Below are 21,918 nucleotides of genomic sequence, written 5' to 3'. Positions count from 1 at the left end.
AGTTTCCACCTTGTTGGTGTTGCCAAAATACCATAATAAGTGGTTTTGTTGGCACCTAAAGACATGCATGGAGAAGCTTCTTGTTGTGAAGAGTTATATTACATCTTTGTAATGAATAGCCCTGTTTCAAAAGAACAAATATATTCAGTGTCTGGCTTTTGACTTAAGTTATTTTTAGACATATGGTTGTCTTGTTCTTCAACTTCATAGTTGTAATCATAAGTGATAGGGCTGAAGCATCCTCTTTGGCCATTTAAAATTGCAGCACTTATTAGGGTGGGTGCCATTACATGGTTTGATAGTTGTAATCATAAGTGATAGGGCTGAAGCATCCTCTTTGGCCATTTAAAATTGCAGCACCTATCAGGGTGAACTGACCTATGAAAGGAAAATCAATCCAACTGTTAATTTTAATGACTTAGCTACCTATGAGCTCTGTTTTTTGTGGAGACTGCTAGTCATATATGTAGATAGATCGATAGATGTTAGTGTGAGAAACTAAACTACATTTTATTGAGTGAAGGAACGAATGCAAAGTATGTGATTACATGGTAGGCAGTGACTGTGCCTAGTATCTACAAACTTTCTAGATATAAACTTGATTTTCATATCAAACTTGTCAGACATACGCACCTTTTTGGAATGAAATCCAGAACTTGTCATCACGGAAGGAATAAGATTAGCTGGACTTCATGGAGAGAGAGGTGTGCTCAGGACTATAGTTGTGCTATGTTTGCTAATGAAAATGGAATGAGAATATAGTATATCGGAGTAGGAGCATGACAGAAAGAAAAGCTATAGCGGTAGAAGTTCTAGAAGGAAAAGATATAGCAGTCAAAGTGTGCTCAATGTTCTCTAAATAGTGAACTTACACTGCTATATCTTCTCCTCCTTGCAATTTTACCAATGATCGCCAATTCATAGAGAACTTGCCTGGTCTTCTGACTAAACATGTATTGGTCACTTCGTTTTGATATCCTCCAACGACTTGTTTTATTGTGATCAAGAATGAAAAGAAATAGCAATAAAAGTGCCAGAAGGAAAAGATATTGCAGTCAAACTGCACTCATTGTTCTCCCGACAATGAGCTTTTACTGATGTATATATTCCTCCTTGCAATTTTACTAATGATCACCAATCCAAAGAACGCTTGCCCAATCTTCTGATTAAACATGCACCGGTCACTTGGTTTCTGATCATCCACCCTTGCTTTCAATAATTTCCATTTACATGTCCGCTATTCTTCCCCACTCTATGCCTTACGGCGTTTCCTTTGCAACATTAGGTGCAAATGCTAGATTCTGCAGATTCCTATGGTCTCGTAAGTGAATATTGTAGGAAGGCCTGTCAGATTCTGCAGATATTCTCTGTCGAATTCATGGGCACCTTCATTCTGTTTCCGAGCAGATCGTTCTCTCCGCAGGCTACGATATTTCCAGACCAATTTACCGAGCAAAAAGGAGGCAAATAGGCCGCCATGGATTCGGTGGACAATATATGCATATGGCGCAATTTCCTTGGCTGCGAACTGCAAGACAAAGATGCTCACTAGAAAAAGCAGGCCCAACACCAGGGGACTGAAGAAGAGTAAGAGTAAGCTGATAACTTGAGATATATAATTTGAGATATAAAACCAGAATCCATTTCTCATGGTTGTCAGCTTACATTAAGCGGATTCAATGCTTACATTTTATAATGATTATCTCTCATTTCCTACTCCAAATTTCTTAGAATTCTGTAACCTGTTGAACTCATTACAGATTGAAGCACACGTGCAATACTTTATTTGCATAACTCTGGTTATAATGGACAAATCTCACAATAATGGTCTTGTATTTCTATAACTCTGTTCTTGACATATTTAAGAACCTGCAGTTTCATGGCAATGTCCAAATTATTCTCTAGAATAGAGGTGAACTGAAGTCCATCTTTCTATATTCTAAAGAAGGAGGTCCTATCCCAGCTCGGTCATGGGGTGACGGCATCAGTTCAATGGTCAGGGTGGAAATCTGGGCAGAGTTATAGGCTCTTGGAATTGCCTGGAGGTGGCCCTGTTGATTCAGCCTGGTCTTCACATGGACCAGGTACGACTTGAGAGTCCAAATTATACCCAGCAAAGTGCTGCTATTAAAAAGTGTTCAAATTATACAAAATAGAATAAGGATTCAAAAATCTCCTTAATTGCTAGCAATAATAATCAAACTAATATGATGACTGTCAGACCTGACTTTCATGACAATATGTAGCAGTGGTCAAACAGTAAAACTTATGTTACATGCAAGATCTCAATAGCAGGCCATATACAAGTACTTGAAGACTAAAATTACCGAACTGGTCAGGAGCACCAACATCTAGAGCAAAGTAGGTGACAAGAGATTGTCCAAAATGATTGGCAGAATGGGCAATAACCACCAAAGAACGAACACTTCAAGCATGGGTAGATAACCAGGGCATTGGTCCATTGATGAGATCAAGTGAGTGTTAAGCAGAATCCACCGGGGCTGCATTTTTGCCTGGATCTGCCCCACCAAACTGTATCAGTTTCAAAGGAGTAAAACCCAATGCAAGGCCCAGGCCATTTTGGTAGAATAGCAACCTCTTGGACTGGGCAGCCCCTTTTGGGGTATGTTTCTCAAATCACTTGTAGAAAACACATTCCAAGATGATGGTGAAAAATCAAGATCACTCAAAAACTCGGGGAATGGTACCTGATGGGATCAAGGGAGTGTTACGCTGTCAACCAGCGTTATATTTTCAACCAGATCTGCAACACCCAAATAGTATTAGTTTCAAAGAGATGAAGCCAACTGCAAGCCCTGCACAATTTTGGCAGAATAGCTACCTCACGGACCTGGCCCGTAGCACCTTGGCAGAAGGAAGTCTGCTCTAAACAGGGCAGCAACCTTTGGGAATTGTTTCTTAAAGCACTTCCAAAAAAAAATCTTGGATGAGGGTGTAAAATCAAAGTACTAAGAGACTAGAGGAATAATAGTCACATCAAACACCTAAACTGATTGTATTTTCAATGAACATGGAGTAGACTGACCTGTGTCACAAGGGCATAAAGTGGAAGTGTGATGTAACTACATAGAAACTGCACAGCAACCCTAGACACAAACACAAGCAACCCAAGGTAATCCTTATCAGATGATAATGGTATTGTCACCTAATTTACCTGAAATTTATATACGGAAGAGTGACACATTTAAATATTCAAATTACAGAATGCGTCACCCTCAAGGTGGACAATGAAGGCTGGGTTTAATAAGGAAATTAAAGACTCAGTACAAACTGAGAGATAAGGTTCCATTTTTGCTGATGTCGTTTGACATTGAAAGTTTTAGGCCAAAAAGAATTCTGAGTAGACTTGGAAAGCTTCAAAACCGCGTGAGTCTTCCAAAAAGACTTTTCCATAAATTCAGGGCTGCAAAACCTTTTTCATGCTGGTTCTTACATTCATTCTGATCTTGCATACTGTTTTTAAACATATCAATATTTATTGTATGCATACATTGCTTTTAGTCCATGAAAAAATAATTGCAGTCCTACTCTGCTTTCATTTGCAAAGCCATCATTCCAGGACTTGATGTAATGGCCATTTGATGATGTGGTAGAAAGTTAGAATAGCAGTGTTGACACTGTAGGTAGTGGTTATATGCGCTGGTTATAATGGACAAATCTCACAATAATGGTCTTGTATTTCTATAACTCTGTTCTTGACATATTTAAGAACCTGCAGTTTCATGGCAATCTCCAAAGTATTCTCTAGAATAGAGGTGAACTGAAGTCCATCTTTCTATATTCTAAAGAAGGAGGTCCTATCCCAGCTCGGTCAGGGGGTGACGACATCAGTTCAATGGTCAGGGTGGAAATCGGGGCAGAGTTATAGGCTCTTGGAATTGCCTGGAGGTGGCCCTGTTGATTCAGCTTGGTCTTCACATGGACTAGGTACGACTTGAGAGTCCAAATTATACCCAGCAAAGTACTGCTATTAAAAAGTGTTCAAATTATACAAAATAGAATAAGGATTCAAAAATCTCCTTAATTGCTAGCAATAATAATCAAACTAATGTGATGACTGTCAGACCTGACTTTCATGACAATATGTAGCAGTGGTCAAACAGTAAAACTTATGTTACATGTAAGATCTCAATAGCAGACCATATACAAGTACTTGAAGACTAAAATTACCGAACTGGTCAGGAGCACCAACATCTAGAGCAAAGTAGGTGACAAGAGATTGTCCAAAATGATTGGCAGAATGGGCAATAACCACCAAAGAACGAACACTTCAAGCATGGGTAGATAACCAGGGCATTGGTCCATTGATGAGATCAAGTGAGTGTTAAGCAGAATCCACCGGGGCTGCATTTTTGCCTGGATCTGCCCCACCAAACTGTATCAGTTTCAAAGGAGTAAAACCCAATGCAAGGCCCAGGCCATTTTGGTAGAATAGCAACCTCTTGGACTGGGCAGCCCCTTTTGGGGTATGTTTCTCAAATCACTTGTAGAAAACACATTCCAAGATGATGGTGAAAAATCAAGATCACTCAAAAACTCGGGGAATGGTACCTGATGGGATCAAGGGAGTGTTACGCTGTCAACCATCGTTATATTTTCAACCAGATCTGCAACACCCAAATAGTATTAGTTTCAAAGAGATGAAGCCAACTGCAAGCCCTGCACAATTTTGGCAGAATAGCTACCTCACGGACCTGGCCCGTAGCACCTTGGCAGAAGGAAGTCTGCTCTAAACAGGGCAGCAACCTTTGGGAATTGTTTCTTAAAGCACTTCCAAAAAAAAATCCTGGATGAGGGTGTAAAATCAAAGTACTAAGAGACTAGAGGAATAATAGTCACATCAAACAGCAGTACAAAGGGCCTATTAAAACGAAGTGGTCAACCAGCAACTGCGATCTATCATGATGCCAGAAGTATATAAACAAATTCCTAAAACCTTGAACTGTATTGGGAAGATATGTAGATCACCAGATAATGCAAACATATTTTTACAATCTAAATACTGAAATGGGCAGATGGATAAATCCCTAACTCTGCAGCTCGAGGTGTGTGATCAATGAGGCAGTAGCTAGGATGAACAACGCACTCAAAAAATGACCTTCAGTGAACCAGGACTTACAGCTCTGCCGCATTGACACAGAACCAGAGTTTATGATATTAACACGATTTCTCACACTTCGGGAAGACTTGGTTGATAGCAGGACGCACGCCACCTCTCAATTCGCGCGGAACCAGTGCTTGAAGATTTATATGGGCGTTCTCCCTAGCAGTGGCCAAGAAATCGCAGTGAAATGCATAACGAAAGTGTTCAGGTAGGGAATGACAGGGTTAGTGGGACGCATGTAGCACTAGAGCCCGGTTCAGCTGCGCGGATGAAACTATTCGACCCGATGCCAAATGAAACGCCCAAACCGTTTGGGCAACCCCTTTGAATCAACGATCAACGGCTGAAATTGTTGCAATCGTCTAACATATAATCGTGTGGCTTACAAGATGACAGGTAGGCAGAGAGGGGAGTTGATTTCAGAGGGAAACGCCTTACGGCGTAATTAGCAGCTGGGTATTAGAACGCTAACACCAGTGTCTATTGATGGAGATTCAGATGCAGAGATCACAGGCATCCAGCATGTCTCCCGAGAAGTGAACCCCAGGGGTTTATTCGTCTGCTGCACTGGTATGACAAATTCAGTAGACTCCAGAGGTTTATTCATCTGCTGCACTGGTATGACAAATTCATCTACTGCACAGGTATGACAACGGATGGACACCTGTACCTGATTGAAGCTGTGAAGAGAGGAGCCGTAGTCATCATTGCTAGCAAAGAGATTACAATAGATGAATCCATAAATGTGAAGGCCATGGTAATGGTGGAGGATGGGAATGCCATTCTCCTGGCATTCGCCCATCGTTTTATGGTAATCTGCCGCAGAAATTAGCTGTGATTTTAGTAATGGGCACAAATGGAAAAACCACTACTTATTTTATAAAGAGTATGTATGAGACTATGGGTCTGAAAACTGGGCTTCTTGGTACCATTGCTTATTATATCCATAGTGATCACGAGCTGGAAGTGCACACTACCATTCCTGATGCTGTTCATGTGCAGAAGCTGATGGCAAAGATGGTTCACAATGGTACTGAAGTTTGTGTTATGGAGGTTTCTTCACATGCTCCTGTGCAAGGTCGTTGTGATAAAATGGATTTTGATATTGCAGTTTTTATGAATTTAACTAGGGATCATAAGGACTTTCACAAGACAGAGGAAGATTATAGGGAGGCCAAGGGGAGGTTGTTTGCCAAGATGGTTGATCCTGAACAGTATCGTAAAGTTGTTAACATTGATGATCCAAAATACCCCTTATTTTATCACAAAGGGCAATATAGATGTGCCTGTGATAACATATGCAATGGGAAATAAGAATGCTGATGTTTATGCTTTGGAAGTTCAGCTTTCTTTGTTTGAATCTCAGGTGCTGATCAGAACACCTGAAGGAAATTTGGAAGGCATACTGTATATAACATTCTTGCTGCTGTGGGAGTAGGGATTGCAGTGGGAGCACCATTAGATGATATAGTGAAGAGAATTGAGGAAGTTGATGCAATCCCTGGAAGATGTGAATTAATAGATGAGAAACAGGCATTTGCTGTTATTGTAGATTATGCACATACTCCAGATGCTTTAGCAAGGCTTCTTGACACAGTTAGGGAATGTGGAGCTCGATGGATAATAACTGGTACACATGATTCTATATATGATTTAAGCATTTCACATAAATACATTAAAAAATTGAAGCAACTTTTTTTGCATCCACCCACAAATTCCCACTGCCCATGAACAGAAAATATCCTAATGAAACAAAGTTCCAGACATGTTAGAGATATTTTTGACTGCATTTGTGCACCCTCTCATGGCATTGGAGCCTATGTCTCAGAGTCAACCTAAATAGCATCAAGCCTTGGGGATTGTACAAGTATATCTGTGTGGGTGCATGTACATCTCCAATATAATCAGTTCTACTTTGTAGCATTGTTTAATATATAATCAATTTTACTTTGGAAATTCAGCTTTCATTGTTTGATTATAATCAATTCCATTTTCTGCATTGTTAACACTGTCTTGATATACTTATGAAAGGTTTTGTTATCTCAAATGAAACCTCAACAGTGAATACGGCATGAACTACAGGGGTGAAATAATTTTTGTTTTTAAATAGAATACATTGGCGATGTCCAAATTTCAAAACGCCTTACGGCGTAATTAGCAGCTGGGTATTAGAACGCTAACACCAGTGTCTATTGATGGAGATTCAGATGCAGAGATCACAGGCATCCAGCATGTCTCCCGAGAAGTGAACCCCAGGGGTTTATTCATCTGCTGCACTGGTATGACAAATTCAGTAGACCCCAGAGGTTTATTCATCTGCTGCACTGGTATGACAAATTCATCTACTGCACAGGTATGACAACGGATGGACACCTTTACCTGATTGAAGCTGTGAAGAGAGGAGCCGTAGTCATCATTGCTAGCAAAGAGATTACAATAGATGAATCGTTAAATGTGAAGGCCATGGTAATGGTGGAGGATGGAAATGCCATTCTCCCAGCACTCGCAGCGTCGTTTTATGGTAATCCGTCGCAGAAATTAGCTGTGATTGGAATAACGGGCACAAATGGCAAAACCACTACTTATTTGATAAAGAGTATGTATGAAACTATGGGTCTGAAAACTGGGCTTATTGGTACCATTGCTTATTATATCCATAGTGATCACGAGCTGGAAGTGCACACTACCATTCCTGATGCTGTTCATGTGCAGAAGCTGATGGCAAAGATGGTTCACAATGGTACTGAAGCTTGTGTTATGGAGGTTTCTTCACATGCTCTTGTGCAAGGTCGTTGTGATAAAATGGATTTTGATATTGCAGTTTTTATGAATTTAACTAGGGATCATAAGGACTTTCACAAGACAGAGGAAGATTATAGGGAGGCCAAGGGGAGGTTGTTTGCCAAGATGGTTGATCCTGAACAGTATCGTAAAGTTGTTAACATTGATGATCCAAAATGCCCCTTATTTTATCACAAAGGGCAATATAGATGTGCCTGTGATAACATATGCAATGGGAAATAAGAATGCTGATGTTTATGCTATGGAAGTTCAGCTTTCTTTGTTTGAATCTCAGGTGCTGATCAGAACACCTGAAGGAAATTTGGAAGGCATACTGTATATAACATTCTTGCTGCTGTGGGAGTAGGGATTGCAGTGGGAGCACCATTAGATGATATAGTGAAGAGAATTGAGGAAGTTGATGCAATCCCTGGAAGATGTGAATTAATAGATGAGAAACAGGCATTTGCTGTTATTGTAGATTATGCACATACTCCAGATGCTTTAGCAAGGCTTCTTGACACAGTTAGGGAATGTGGAGCTCGATGGATAATAACTGGTACACATGATTCTATATATGATTTAAGCATTTCACATAAATACATTAAAAAATTGAAGCAACTTTTTTTGCATCCACCCACAAATTCCCACTGCCCATGAACAGAAAATATCCTAATGAAACAAAGTTCCAGACATGTTAGAGATATTTTTGACTGCATTTGTGCACCCTCTCATGGCATTGGAGCCTATGTCTCAGAGTCAGCCTAAATAGCATCAAGCCTTGGGGATTGTACAAGTATATCTGTGTGGGTGCATGTACATCTCCAATTTAATCAGTTCTACTTTGTAGCATTGTTTAATATATAATCAATTTTACTTTGGAAATTCAGCTTTCATTGTTTGATTATAATCAATTCCATTTTCTGCATTGTTAACACTGTCTTGATATACTTATGAAAGGTTTTGTTATCTCAAATGAAACCTCAACAGTGAATATGCGCATGAACTACAGGGGTGAAATAATTTTTGTTTTTAAATAGAATACATTTGCGATGTCCAAATTTCAAAATGCCTCTAGTTACTTTCCTATGGAATCAAGCTATCAATAAGTTGTATGCAATGCTGTCTAGAAGCACTCACTGCTTTAGTTATAATAATTGTGTGGGAACATCGTTCTTTCTTTTCTTAGCATAAAGAATTACCAATGCATGCCCACATTAATCGCTAGCATTATGCATGTTGGCAATAGTGGTTGCAGTTATGCATGCTTACATTAATGTTCCTTTTACTCATGAGGTCCTTTCCAACTCCACCAATATTTAGTCTTTAGTTACTCTCACTCATAAGTATCAATGATCGAGGATTGTAACTCATCTTTTTGTGGATTCCTCTAGCATGCAAATTGGCAATAAATAAGGCTTTTAGGTATTAGAGCAAGGTCCTTTGTGAAGTGTGCTATTGCAGGTGGTCTGGAAGAGAGTCAAGAGACTGTGCAGGCCATTCTGCCTTGGATTTGGCCCAAGTTGGTTTCCACATCTACAGGAAAGTTTGACTTAATGTGCTGAGGATTTTGGGTGTTCAGGGGTTGTTCCTCCAAACTCATAGCTGCTGTTGATTTTTCTTCTGCTGTTAATGCTATAAAATCTGCTGTCAAATCTATTGCTGCAAAATTACTGGAATTATATGGTTAATGTTGAATCTACTGTTGCTGGTCTCTACAATAGTCACTGCTGTTTTTGTGTTTTGTTTTCTGCTGCTGTTTGCACCTATCTGTTCAGGTGTTTTCCAACAAACAAAAGGAGTCAGATTCCAAGTTTGGCTCATAACAATGGTATCAGAACCCCAACTGATAGCAGATTTATATCAGATTCTTTAGTTATAATAAGGTTTATAACATTTGCATTGGAGCCACTTTCTTTGCTTTGTTTAGTAATGCATTTTCAACATATTTCCCTAGATGCAAAGAGAATACAATAGGAGTGGTAATGCATCTATTATTCCTCGTCAACGAACATTTGGGCTTGTGGGGAACTTATGGTAAAGGAAGCTATTGAAGAAAGTTATCTAGAATGTTCAAACTAATGAGGAATATCAGAAGAGATCAGAGGCTAAGGGTGAGGACGATCATAATTCATTGAATGGAGGAGCTACTAAAGATCCTTACCTTAAGGATAGCTTTCCCTTCATGGGATGCACTATTTTGGAGAATTGATGGGTACAATCCACACAGAAGGACAAACTCCTTGATTTTGATACCATTGAGGAGATAATGCACACTTATTAAATTACTATTATTGGATCTGTAAGCATTTATTCTAATTTCTGAGTAGCATTGCAGGTATTGGGTTAAAGACAATTCTTAGCATTGAGGGTGCACCCACCTGAGGCTATATTCATCATTTCCATTAGAAGTCATTGACAGGTGAGGGTGTAGTTATTGGAGAGAGTTACATGTGCTTTGAGGGTGCTGCTGCCAGGTGGGGGGCACACTCCACCCTATTTTTGGACCAGTTTCATACATCCATGGCAACATGAAGGTGTTATTTCCAAGGCTAAGAATAATGCATAAAAGAGGTGATTATTATTTCCTTCTGAATTGGAAGCCTTCCCTGCCACCTTGTTTGGAATATTTCTTGAAGCCTCGCTCCCTTTGAACTTGTTACTAGAAGCCTCATGCTCTTGAACATCCTGTAAAGTCATCTTATACCATGAGACCCTCTTGACAAACTTGGAAGGATTTGCTGATTGCTCCTCCCCACCTGAACCTGAAGGTTGACTCCTTCTACTACGTTCAACCTTCGAAGCTTTCTGCTTATTGTTATCTGTCACGGTCCTGTTGCTTGCCATTTCTTGAGTAGGCTGGCCCTTTAGCCTATACAAGTTGCCTTGTCTAACTCCAATGACGTTGTCATTGTTGTTGAAATATGTAACTAGGTTCGGTCTTCATATTGTCTTACGTAATCTTGATTGTGTAAAAGAGAAAAGAAAATTATTATTATTATTTTTACGGCATGGGTTTCATGCTCAAAGTCAATTTATTTATAGGTCAAGCACCCATTGTGTGCTTCTAGGGTTTTGTCATAGATTCAAGTAAATCAAAGAAGTCATTGTCATATGTATTAGACCCTATTGGGCATCTTGTATCTAGTCAAAAGAATTTATTTGAGTCAAAATTGTGTCAAAAGACCCTCCAGGATCAAGTCGGCCTCATTAGCGCTGTATGAGCCTCACAAGGAAGACTATATATAAGAAGCCATCGACCTCATTTGAAAGATAATCAATTCAGCTCATCTTTGAAGCACAAGAAGAAAGGAAAAGATTGCGAAGAAGAGGAGAATTCAAAGAAGGAAAATCGAATTTTGAGATCTGTTTTTGGGCTACATTCTCCCACACGTGCGAAGGAATTAGGGCACAAATTACAATCATCAAAAGAGCTGAAATATGGTGCCAAGAAGATCAAACTTGCAAGCCGAAATACTATGGAAGAAGAACCTCCCCAAGCAAAGGAAGAAGGAAGCTCATTTCACCATATTTCACTCACCCGTGCAAGTTAGGGTTTTTGCAGTAGAGGCAAAAAAATTGCAGACCTGAAGCCGTAGCTGAAATTCTGAAATAGAGGCCAAAATCTGAAGTTTGAAGCTATTTAACTTGGGTTGAATTTGTGGAAGAGAAGGTTCATCAAAGAGAAAATTGACTTGGTCTTGGAGGGGTCTTTGTCTTGGGTCTAAAGTGTCTTGGAATTCATCATTTGAAGATTCTATAAGAAGAGAAGAATTCTTGTGGGTTTTCCTCTCTAGGAAAGGTGCCCTGGCTTGCAGCCTATATCTTGTTTCCTCTTTTTCTATTGATCTTCATTGTTTGGTCGCTGCTTGATGATAAGAACATTAATATAATCAAGAAGAAGAAGCTAATTACAAGTACATCAAGTTTAAGAAAAAGAACATCACAAGCAATTATCAAATATAGAGAAATCAACTTAATCTAGCTGCCATAGATTTCTCAACATGGTATCAGAGCTAAGGTGACAAGAAGAGGCAGCTTGAAGATCACTCAATTGAAGAAGGATACATAAGGGCCAAATACAAGAAGAAGAGCATCAAGGAGGACTAGTCAACACATCACAAAGACTCTATCATCTTGAAGGAAGAACTCTTGAAAGAAGAAGAAGACCTCAAGGACCCTATCTCCACTCAAAGAAAAAAGGACTCTACACACTTGAAGTATTCTTGGAAGCCTCCACATTCTACAATCATCAACCAAAGGAAGCAATAAGAGCACTTCATCATCAAAATCAAAGTAATCTCCCTCACATTGAAGAAAGGATCACATCTCAAACATCTTTGAAGGAAGAGAAACATCTCTCCTTATATTGAAGAAGAAGCATTGTCATTCTTGAAGAAGGAAGATCATCATCAAGAAAGAAATCTAGTGGAAGACATCATCAAGGAGGCATCTTCATTTATCAAGTAAGTACTTTATATTTTATGTCTCAATCTACAAACCAAATGACTTCTTTCTGCAAGGAGAACAATAAACTTGTTAGGACATCGAACTACCTTGCATGGAAGAAGAGAATATATTAAATTCTCATAGAGAATGAAGTTATTGAATATGTCAAGGGCTCAATCTCCAAACCTCCATAAGGGCAATCTCAAGCACTATCAAAGTATATGAAGGGAGAAATAAGATCTCAAAGGATCCTCATTGAATTGATCAAGGATTCTCTCATCCCCTATGTAGCAAGTTGAAGACACTGAAAGAAATATATGACAAGTCGGTGGAATTGTTGTCTGTAAGTACAACAGGAGAAATAATATCATTAAGAACCAAACTATACAAGATGAAAGTATCAAGAGAAGAAGGGGTAGTTTCATATCTCATGAAGGTATCTCAAATAAGAGATCAACTACAAGAGCTAGGAGAAACAATGTCAGATCTAGAAATGACCACTCTTGTACTCAATGCATTACCAGATGAAAGGACAACTTTGTATCAAGCATCTATAGAAGGAAGAAGCCACTCTATTCAGTGATTTGTGGTCATTATGTAAGATTGAAGAAACCAGATTAAAGACAAAGAATGACGTTGGATCAAATGAGCAAACACAAGCATATGCAGCTATGACAAGGAGGAAAGGGAAGTTTGGAAAATTTGAGCCTCGAAAGAAATTTCAAAAGAAAATTGACATGTCTAAGATTCAACTATGAATGTAATGAATATGGGCATTTCAAGAGGAATTGTCCTAAACTCAAGAAGGGCAACAAGAAAAGGAAAGAAATAAGTGAAGCCCATGTGATCGAAGAAGTAGAAGAATCAGAAGAGAAGAAGTCAAAGAAGGAAGAAGTCAAAGACCTCTACTAATGAAGGTCTCACATACATTTAGTTTATTTTCAGTATATAGAAGTTAACAAATCATGGTAGGATGCATTACAATCATGATAAGATGAAGTATAGCAGTATTGAGATGACATCATATTAGAAGCATGGAAGGATAGCCGAAGTAGCAATTTGTATGGTCGAAGCAAGTTAGGAAGATAAGAGTTTGTCACATCTCATCATCATTAGAAAGAAGCATTTGTAGAATAAGGATCATCAAGATCCTCCTTTGGAATATTTGTTAAAAAGTTCACCTCTACTTAGAAGAAGCAAGTGCCACAATTCCACCTAGTGTGGAATCCACAATTTAGAAGAATGAAGGTAGGGTACAAGAAAAGTGAAACATGACAAGATAGTTGAAGCATTTTCATCTTCAAGCAAAGAAAGGAAGCTGCCAAAGGAAGCCTAGATGATCTCATGAAGGAAGAGGTATGCATATGCATATATTTGTTAACTTTGATAAATAGATAAAGCCATGTCATCACTTAATTGTAGATAGAATGGTTAGAATGCTCTATCTCATGGGCATGATTGAAGAAGAAGGGGCTCTTCCTTATGAATGATACGTGAAGGCATGAATATAATGTGCCTTGAACTCTTCTGTATGATGATATGATGGAATCAACATTATATGACCTCATGAAGAATATGTGGTGGATGGCAACCATTGTTCCTATAATGAAGGAGCTATGTATAGAATTCTCGAGAAAGAAGTATATGAAGTTGAAAGAGAGTTTGTAAAGATGTATCTATAGCCACTTAGAAGATTATTCAACATCTAAAAGGATTAGCTATGACATCTCCATGAAGAAGTTATGAAGACCCTGATAAGTATGACGAAGAAGGAAAACCTTGATAGTAAATGTCTCGGAGATGGGTTCGAATAGTATGCGGGATGTTGATGTTGTGAAAGTAGAAGTCATGATGAAAGGCCATCATGAAGAGGTAATTATATTTTTGAAGTTCACTTTTTGACTTTGAAAGTAAGCATCTAGTTGGGTTGGAACAGGGCTACTGGAAAAATGGTTGTAGAAATTCAAGTACAACTAGTACACATAATATTGATAGATAATTCTGAAAGGAACATGACTTGGAAAGAGGTAGCAATATGAAGGATAACCAGATGATGACGAAGAAAGGTCACTTTCCGATGAAAAATAAAACATGACATGACTAGTAGTAATTAAGTTCACCACTATGTTTTGTTGAAGGAAAGTGATGAGAAAGTTGGCCGAAGCCAAATAAAGAAGACGTTGGCTCCATGATGAAGAAGTTGAAGTCTATTCAAGATGATGCAGAAAGGAGGAGCTGTACAAGCAATTGACATTACCATGATCTCCACCAAAGAGCATATAACTATTGTTGGAAACAAGTCCCTATTTAAGAGGGAGCTTGTGTATATTCCTTTATAAGAATGAGTAGATCATCCCTAGTTGAAAGGGAGATATAGACACATCATTCTTGTCTTCACATTATGAAGAAAGAATGGAATATTGGGTAAGCATCTGAGACCAATACCAATACTCTTTGAGGATGAGGTAGTGCATCCAATAGTTAAGAGTAGTCGAAGAGGAAATTCCTTAAGGATGTGTAAATCCAAGACAGGAATGGTCCTAAAAGGACATACCTTGTGAACATCTAGATGGGGTATGTGCCTTGAGGGGCAATGATGAAGGTGTCTATGAATCATTTGTCTTCCCAACACTGTGTTCTAATCTAGTGGAGAGATAGGGCAGTTAGTCGAGGCCTTGCTATCTAACAATGTTGGTTGATATGATGAAATGTGCTTATATAAGCTGAGAAGATAGCTTATGAGATGGCTTACCAATCCGACTCTTCTTATGAGAATTCTTCAGTATGAGAATGTCCATGTATCATGTATGTATTATGAATACCTCCCTAGTTAAGAGGGGGTGTTGAAATATGTAACTAGGTTCGGTCTTCATAATGTCTTATGTAATATTGATTTTATAAAAGAGAAAAGAAAAATATTATTATTATTTTTATGGCATGGGTTTCATGCTCAAGGTCAATTTATTTATAGGTCAAGCACCCATTGTGTGCTTCTAGGGTTTTGTCATAGAGTCAAGAAAATCAAAGAAGTCATTGTCATATGTATTAGATCCTATTGGGCATCTTGTATCAAGTCAAAAGAATTTATTTGAGTCAAAACTGTGTCAAAAGACCCTCCAAGATCAAGTCAGCCTAGTAGAGATGTAGTTGGCCTCATTAGGGTTGTTCAAGCCTCACAAGGAAGCCTATATATAAGAAGCCATCGACCTCATTTGAAAGATAATCAATTCAACTCATCTTTGAAGCACAGGAAGAAAGGAAAAGATAGCGAAGAAGAGGAGAATTCAAAGAAGGAAAATAAAATTTTGAAATCTGTTTTTGTAGAAATTTTGAATAATATGACAGTTATTCACAGAGATTATCCTGATTATACACTATTGCGGAATGCATGCATAATACATAACCTCCTCTACGTTGATCATCAATTTTGCGGAATTAAAAACAATGAAACATCAATCGCATGCGCACATTAACACAGTATGTAATTCGGGGAAAGCATACAACTGAAAACCCCACACTATCTGTATATTATAATGATTGAGAACATGTAACAATACATAGTACAATACTCCTCACAAGTACTCAGTACTATCTCCACATGTTACACACAAACTAGCTCAGATCTGAATCAATCACAGTTTCAAATCTCCTCCACTGCTTGCCTGCCTCCACTGCGTAATCCTGCGTGAGAATAGATGAGTATGGCTGATCCAAATTCGTATTTCCCTTGGCTGAACCATGCAATCCTCATTGGCAATACTCAATCCATTTATTGTGCAAATCTCATGCACAAACATAGTCACAACTGATAGCAATTTCAACCTCTAACACCTGTCTCCACTGAACTGTCCATGCACTGAGTTAATTGATGTATTCTTTAGTTTCTTTATGAGTTAATAATTAGTGAATTAATTAACAATTAATTCACATCACTCATCACTAGTGTATTTGCAGTTAAACTAAATACAACTAGTTGAACCAAGTCAAACTGAACACAACTCCATCAACTCCTCAATCAACTCCACCAAACTCAATCACTTGAGTTCTAACTGAAGTCCATCATGAAATAGCTCAACTGACCCACAAGAAAAGCGTATTTCCTTCTGACAGCTGCATCTGCCACATTTGTAGCTCAAACTGAAGTGCTCCAAGAGGATAAGATAATGTTTATAGTCCAAATATTATTATGAGCTAATAATATTCGACTGTTCTATTTTTAGCCTGACAGTGTAAAAATAGAAACCGCCCATATGTCTAAAAATAGAAGTCCATCTATTTTTACCAACATGACCAATCATCCACAAATAGCATCCTGCAACTCATAGACTATGATCCATATGTCTAAAAATAGACATAGTCTAAAAATAGACTTCGCGCCAAAAATAGCCTACGTGCCCACTTAGTGAAGGCGACTTCTTTCCACTAAGATCCATCATCTTGTTGCATTCTCAACACTCCCTCTCAACAAGATATGGATTATCAGCAACCCCTATCCTGCCTCGGTGGCATTCGAATTTGCTCCTGGTGAGCGCCTTCATCAAGATATCACCATCCTGATCCTCCGTTGGAATGTATGAAAGTAACATGATTCTCCGCTGCACACAATCTCTGATATGATGGTACCTGATGTCAATGTGCTTGGATCTATCATGAAATACTAGATTAGCCGAGGCCCGAGAGTTTAATGCAACTCTGGTTATCACAATAAATCACTGTAGGCTCCAAGTATGAATTGAACAACCCGACCAGGATCTTCCTCATCCATATAGCCTCGCATGCAGCCAAACTTGCTGCCATATACTCGGCCTCTGCTGAACTGAGTGCCACAGATCTCTGCTTCCTGCTGTACCGAGAAACTGCTGTCGACCCGATACTGAAGACCCCTCCAGATGTGCTCTTTCTGTCCGTTGGGCTCCCTGCCCAATCTGCATCTGTGAAGCCACATAGCTTCACCTCATCCTCCTGTCTGTACCATAATCCATATCCCAATGTGCCTCTGAGATAGCGCAATACATGCTTGCCTGCCTTCCAAAATAGCTTGGTTGGCTTAACCATAGCTTGTGAAAGCTGGTTAACAGCATAGCATATATTGGGTCGTGTATTGACCAGATACATAAACGACCCCACCAACTGTCGATAAACAATGGCATCCACTACTTCCGCTGAAGTAGCATCCTCCTTCCTCCAACCTCCAGGAAGAGGAGTATCAACATGCTTGCAGCCATGCATGTTGAACTTCTCCAGTATCTCCCGAGCATACTTACTCTGAGAAATAAATAGTCCGTCACTGCGCTGCCAAATTTCCAATCCCAGGAAATAATGAAGGAGGGCCAAGTCCTTCATCTCAAACTCCTTAGCAAGATCCCCCTTGCATGAAAGTATCAACAGCTCATCACCTGTTAGAATCAAATCATCTACATAAAGTACAATGATAAGCAACTTACCCTCCACCATAATCTGGTATAGGTTAGGATCCGCCTCACTCTTGGAGAATCCAAGTCCGGTGAAATAACTGTCTATCCGTGTGTACCAAGCACGTGGTGCTTGTTTCAACCCATACAATGCTCTCTTGAGCCTGCACACATGCGACTCGCTGTTGAAGATCTCGAAACCTTCGGGCTGCTCTATGTACACCTCCTCCTCAATGAATCCGTTGAGGAACGCAGTCTTCACATCCATCTGATGAATGTGCCACCCCATCTGCACTGAGAGAGCAAGAATCGTCTGTATGGAAGAATACCTTGCGACAGGTGCAAAGGTCTCCTCATAATCGATCCCCTCTATCTGTGAAAAGCCTCGGGCAACAAATCTTGCCTTGTACTTCTCCACACTCCCGTTAGCTGCCTGCTTCACTTTGTAGATCCATGTCGAACCCACCACTAATTTCCCCTCCGGTCTTGGGACAATCTCCCATGCACTGTTTCTGACAATCGAATCATACTCTTCCACCATGGCATCTACCCATGCGAGATCCTCCACAGCTTCCTCGAAAGAGGATGGCTCAGTCACGACACATTTTCTCACAAGAGCCATGTATCCAGTGTATCGATCAGGTGACTGTCTCTGTCTACGTTGAGCTGTAGGTGGTCCTACAACCTTCTCTGCATCTTGATCCAGTCGCTTAGCTTCTGTCATGCGCTTTCGCCCTCTGATGGTTGGCGCTGCATGAGTGGTCTCTTCCACTCCATGAATTTCGTCCTGTGGCTAATCCACGTCCTGAAGCTCATCCTTAGGAACTAATAGCTCCTCATCTACATGCAAGTGTGGCTCCCTCTCAAGCGAACACTTCATGGCTTTCTCCTCCTGATATTTGATATCCCGTTGCACAACAGTCTTGCGACTGTCTGGAAAATACACACGATAGTTGTGGGGCGTATCAGTGTACCCCACAAATATCCCAACCTCTACGGTCAGCTCCAGCTTCTTCCTAGCATTCTTCGTCACATGCATGTAAACGTTAGAACCAAAAATCCTCAAATGAGAAATATTAGGCCTCTTACCAGAATAAGCCTCCTCGGGTGTACTCATGCCAAGTATCCTGTGAGGACAACGGTTCTGCACATAGACTGCAGTATTGCATGCTTCTGCCCACAAGTGAAGGGGTAGGCCCTGATCATGCGACATCGCCCGTGCAGCACCCACAATCGTTCTGTTCTTCCGCTCAGCAACCCCGTTCTGCTGTGGGTTATGGGGAGCTATGAGCTCTCTTCGAATCCCTTCTGCGCTGCAGAAATCCTTGAACTCGCCAGAGATGAATTCACCACCATTTTCGCTCCTAAGAGCCTTCACCTTCTTCCCCGACTCCTTCTCGACCAGTGCTTTGAACTCACAGATCTTTGAGTATGTCTCGCTCTTCTTCTGCATGAAGAAGATCCAGCACTTTCGAGAGAAATCATCAACAAAGATCACATAGTACCTGTGCTTTGCTGTCGAAGCTACTGAGAAAGGCCCACATACGTCTGTGTGAATTCTCTCAAGGATCGTCGTGGCGTGACTATCCTTCTCGTGAAAGGTGGCTTTCACAAATTTTCCCAAAGTACACCCCTTGCACTGATCTGACTGCGCAAGAGTGCCTTTAGGAAGCCCAATAGTAATCTACTGCAGTATCTTCAAGGCTCCATGGTGAAGGTGGCCCAATCTCCTGTGCCACAGCTCACCATCATCCCGGCTCACCAATCCTTCTACCTTGCATGCCATTGCTGCGCAACCATCTACATGCAACTGATAAAGGTTCCTGACTCGAACCCCTATCTTCCGGGTTTCTCCAGTTGTCTTACTGCGCAGGAAAGCCTTTCCCTCGCTGAAAACAACATCATATCCCTTGTCTTCTAACATCGCCACAGAGATAAGATTCTTCTTCAATCCTGGAACATGCATCACTTCCTTCAATACGAAGGGTTTACCAGACTCCCTCTCAAAGGAAATGGTACCGATATTGGTCGCACTGTATCTACCATCATCGCCCATCTCGATATGCACTTCAAGATCTTTCTCCTCCAGATCAGAAAACAAATCTCGATCTCCTGTCATGTGAAAAGACACACCACTGTCCAAGAACCATACCAATCCCATCACACTTGATACCAAGCATGCGATCAACGAAAAATCAAGCTCAAACTGTGAGGCTAAGGCCTCTCCCGCTGCAGATCCAGCAACTTTCTTATTTTTCTTCTTCTGCGAACAATTAGTGGAATAATGTCCGTGCTGGTGACAGTGAAAGCACTTCACCTTGGACATGTCCTGCTTCTTGCCTTTCGCACCGGAATGAGAAGCTTTCTTGTTCTTCCCCTTCTTTGCTTTGGCAGCCAAAGCGCAATTTTTTTCATCAGGTGCCTTTGATGAACATCCGTCCCTGGTATTCCGCCTAATCTCCTCCTGCACAAGATCTGACCAAAGTCTCTCCCATCTTGGCAATTTATCCCGACCATTGACAGAGTCCTGATAGGAATGCCAACTCTCCGGAAGACCAAGTAGAGCCAAGCTCACCAAGTCCTCATCATCGACAGTCACCCCCACACTTCCCAGCTCATCCCTGCACTGAGTGAACTTTGTGAGATACTTGGGAATACTGTCTCCTTTCTCACACTTAATGTTTCTGAGTTTATCCTTGAGCGCCAACTTCCTCTGGTCGCTCTTGCTTTGTAATAGATCTGTCAACGCTTTCCACATCAAGTATGGAGAATCCTTTCCATGCAAGCTGGACACAATGTGATCCTTCACGCCCTCCATCAAAATCCTTTGACACTTTACTGTCTTCTTTTGCCAAGCCTCAACTTGAGCAGTATCAGTAGGCTTTGGGACCTCAGCCTCTATGAACTCCTTCAACCCATTGTCATCTAACACCGCCTCCATCCTGTCTTTCCATGCAATATAATTCGAGCTGCCCTCAGAGGCATACTCCAATCGCAATCCGTTGAAAGACATTTCAACTTTGACACCAAGAAAACACTACTGCAAATTCGAATTCCACCAGCTCAAAACTCAACCGCTTCTGATCTAAAATTCTTGAGAACAAAGTATTTCTTATACAGAGATTGACTGTATGGGCTTTTACCGGATATCTCACCTTCCAAAGGAAGGATGAATCTAGAGGCTACCTGGCCCGATTACAGACTCTGCCTGAAGAAATAAAATGTAAACAATTTCTGAATAATAGATCTGATGATCAACAACTCTGATACCATGTAGAAATTTTGAATAATATGACACTTATTCACAAAGATTATCCTGATTATACACTATTGCGGAATGCATGCATAATACATAACCTCCTCTACGTTGATCATCAATTTTGTGGAATTAAAAACAATGAAACATCAATCGCATGCGCACATTAACACAATATATAATCCGGGGAAAGCATACAGCTGAAAACCCCAAACAATCTGTATATTATAATGATTGAGAACATGTAACAATACATAGTACAATACTCCTCACAAGTACTCAGTACAATCTCCACCTGTTACACAGATCTGAATCAATCACAGGTTCAAATCTCCTCCACTGCTTGCCTGCCTCCACTGCACAATCTTGCATGAGAATAGATGAGTATGGCTGATCCAAACTCGTATTTCCCTTGGCTGAACCACGCAATCCTCATTGGCAATACTCAATCCATTGATTGTGCAAATCTCATGCACAACTATAGTCACAACTGATAGCAATCTCAACCTCTAACACCTGTCTCCACTGAACTGTCCATGCACTGAGTTAACTGATGTATTCTTTAGTTGCTTTATGAGTTAATATTTAGTGACTTAATTAATAATTAATTCACATCACTCATCACTAGTGTATTTGCAGTTAAACTAAATACAACTAGTTCAACCAAGTCAAACTGAACACAACTCCATCAACTCCTCAATCAACTCCACCAAACTCAATCACTTGAGTTCTAACTGAAGTCCATCATGCAATAGCTCAACTGACCCACAAGAAAAGCGTATTTCCTTCTGACAGCTGCATGCGCGACATCTGTAGCTCAAACTGAAGTGCTCCAAGAGGATAAGATAATGTTTATAGTCCAAATATTATTATGAGCTAATAATATTCGACTGTTC

General features: G+C 40.1%; 2 pseudogenes across 1 annotated transcript in view; both read left to right on the top strand.

Moving 5' to 3' along the window:
* LOC149205306 (UDP-N-acetylmuramoyl-L-alanyl-D-glutamate--2,6-diaminopimelate ligase MurE homolog, chloroplastic pseudogene) overlaps positions 1–6,914 on the top strand; it is a 61,896-nt pseudogene extending 54,982 nt beyond the window's left edge. The window contains exon 8 of the transcript XR_016252438.1: positions 5,624–6,914. The product of XR_016252438.1 is annotated as a UDP-N-acetylmuramoyl-L-alanyl-D-glutamate--2,6-diaminopimelate ligase MurE homolog, chloroplastic pseudogene (transcript). The remainder of the gene's footprint in view (positions 1–5,623) is intronic.
* Positions 6,915–7,196: 282 nt separating this feature from the next.
* On the top strand, positions 7,197–8,714 carry LOC149205305 (UDP-N-acetylmuramoyl-L-alanyl-D-glutamate--2,6-diaminopimelate ligase MurE homolog, chloroplastic pseudogene; annotated as a pseudogene).
* The last annotated feature ends 13,204 nt before the right edge of the window (positions 8,715–21,918 follow it).

Source organism: Pinus tabuliformis, chromosome 1_2 (genome assembly GCF_031772625.1).
Source record: "Pinus tabuliformis cultivar Carrire ecotype Pingquan chromosome 1_2, CPIR1, whole genome shotgun sequence".
In the NCBI taxonomy this organism is placed as follows: Eukaryota; Viridiplantae; Streptophyta; class Pinopsida; order Pinales; family Pinaceae; genus Pinus; species Pinus tabuliformis.
This window is presented reverse-complemented; position numbering and strand designations above follow the sequence as displayed.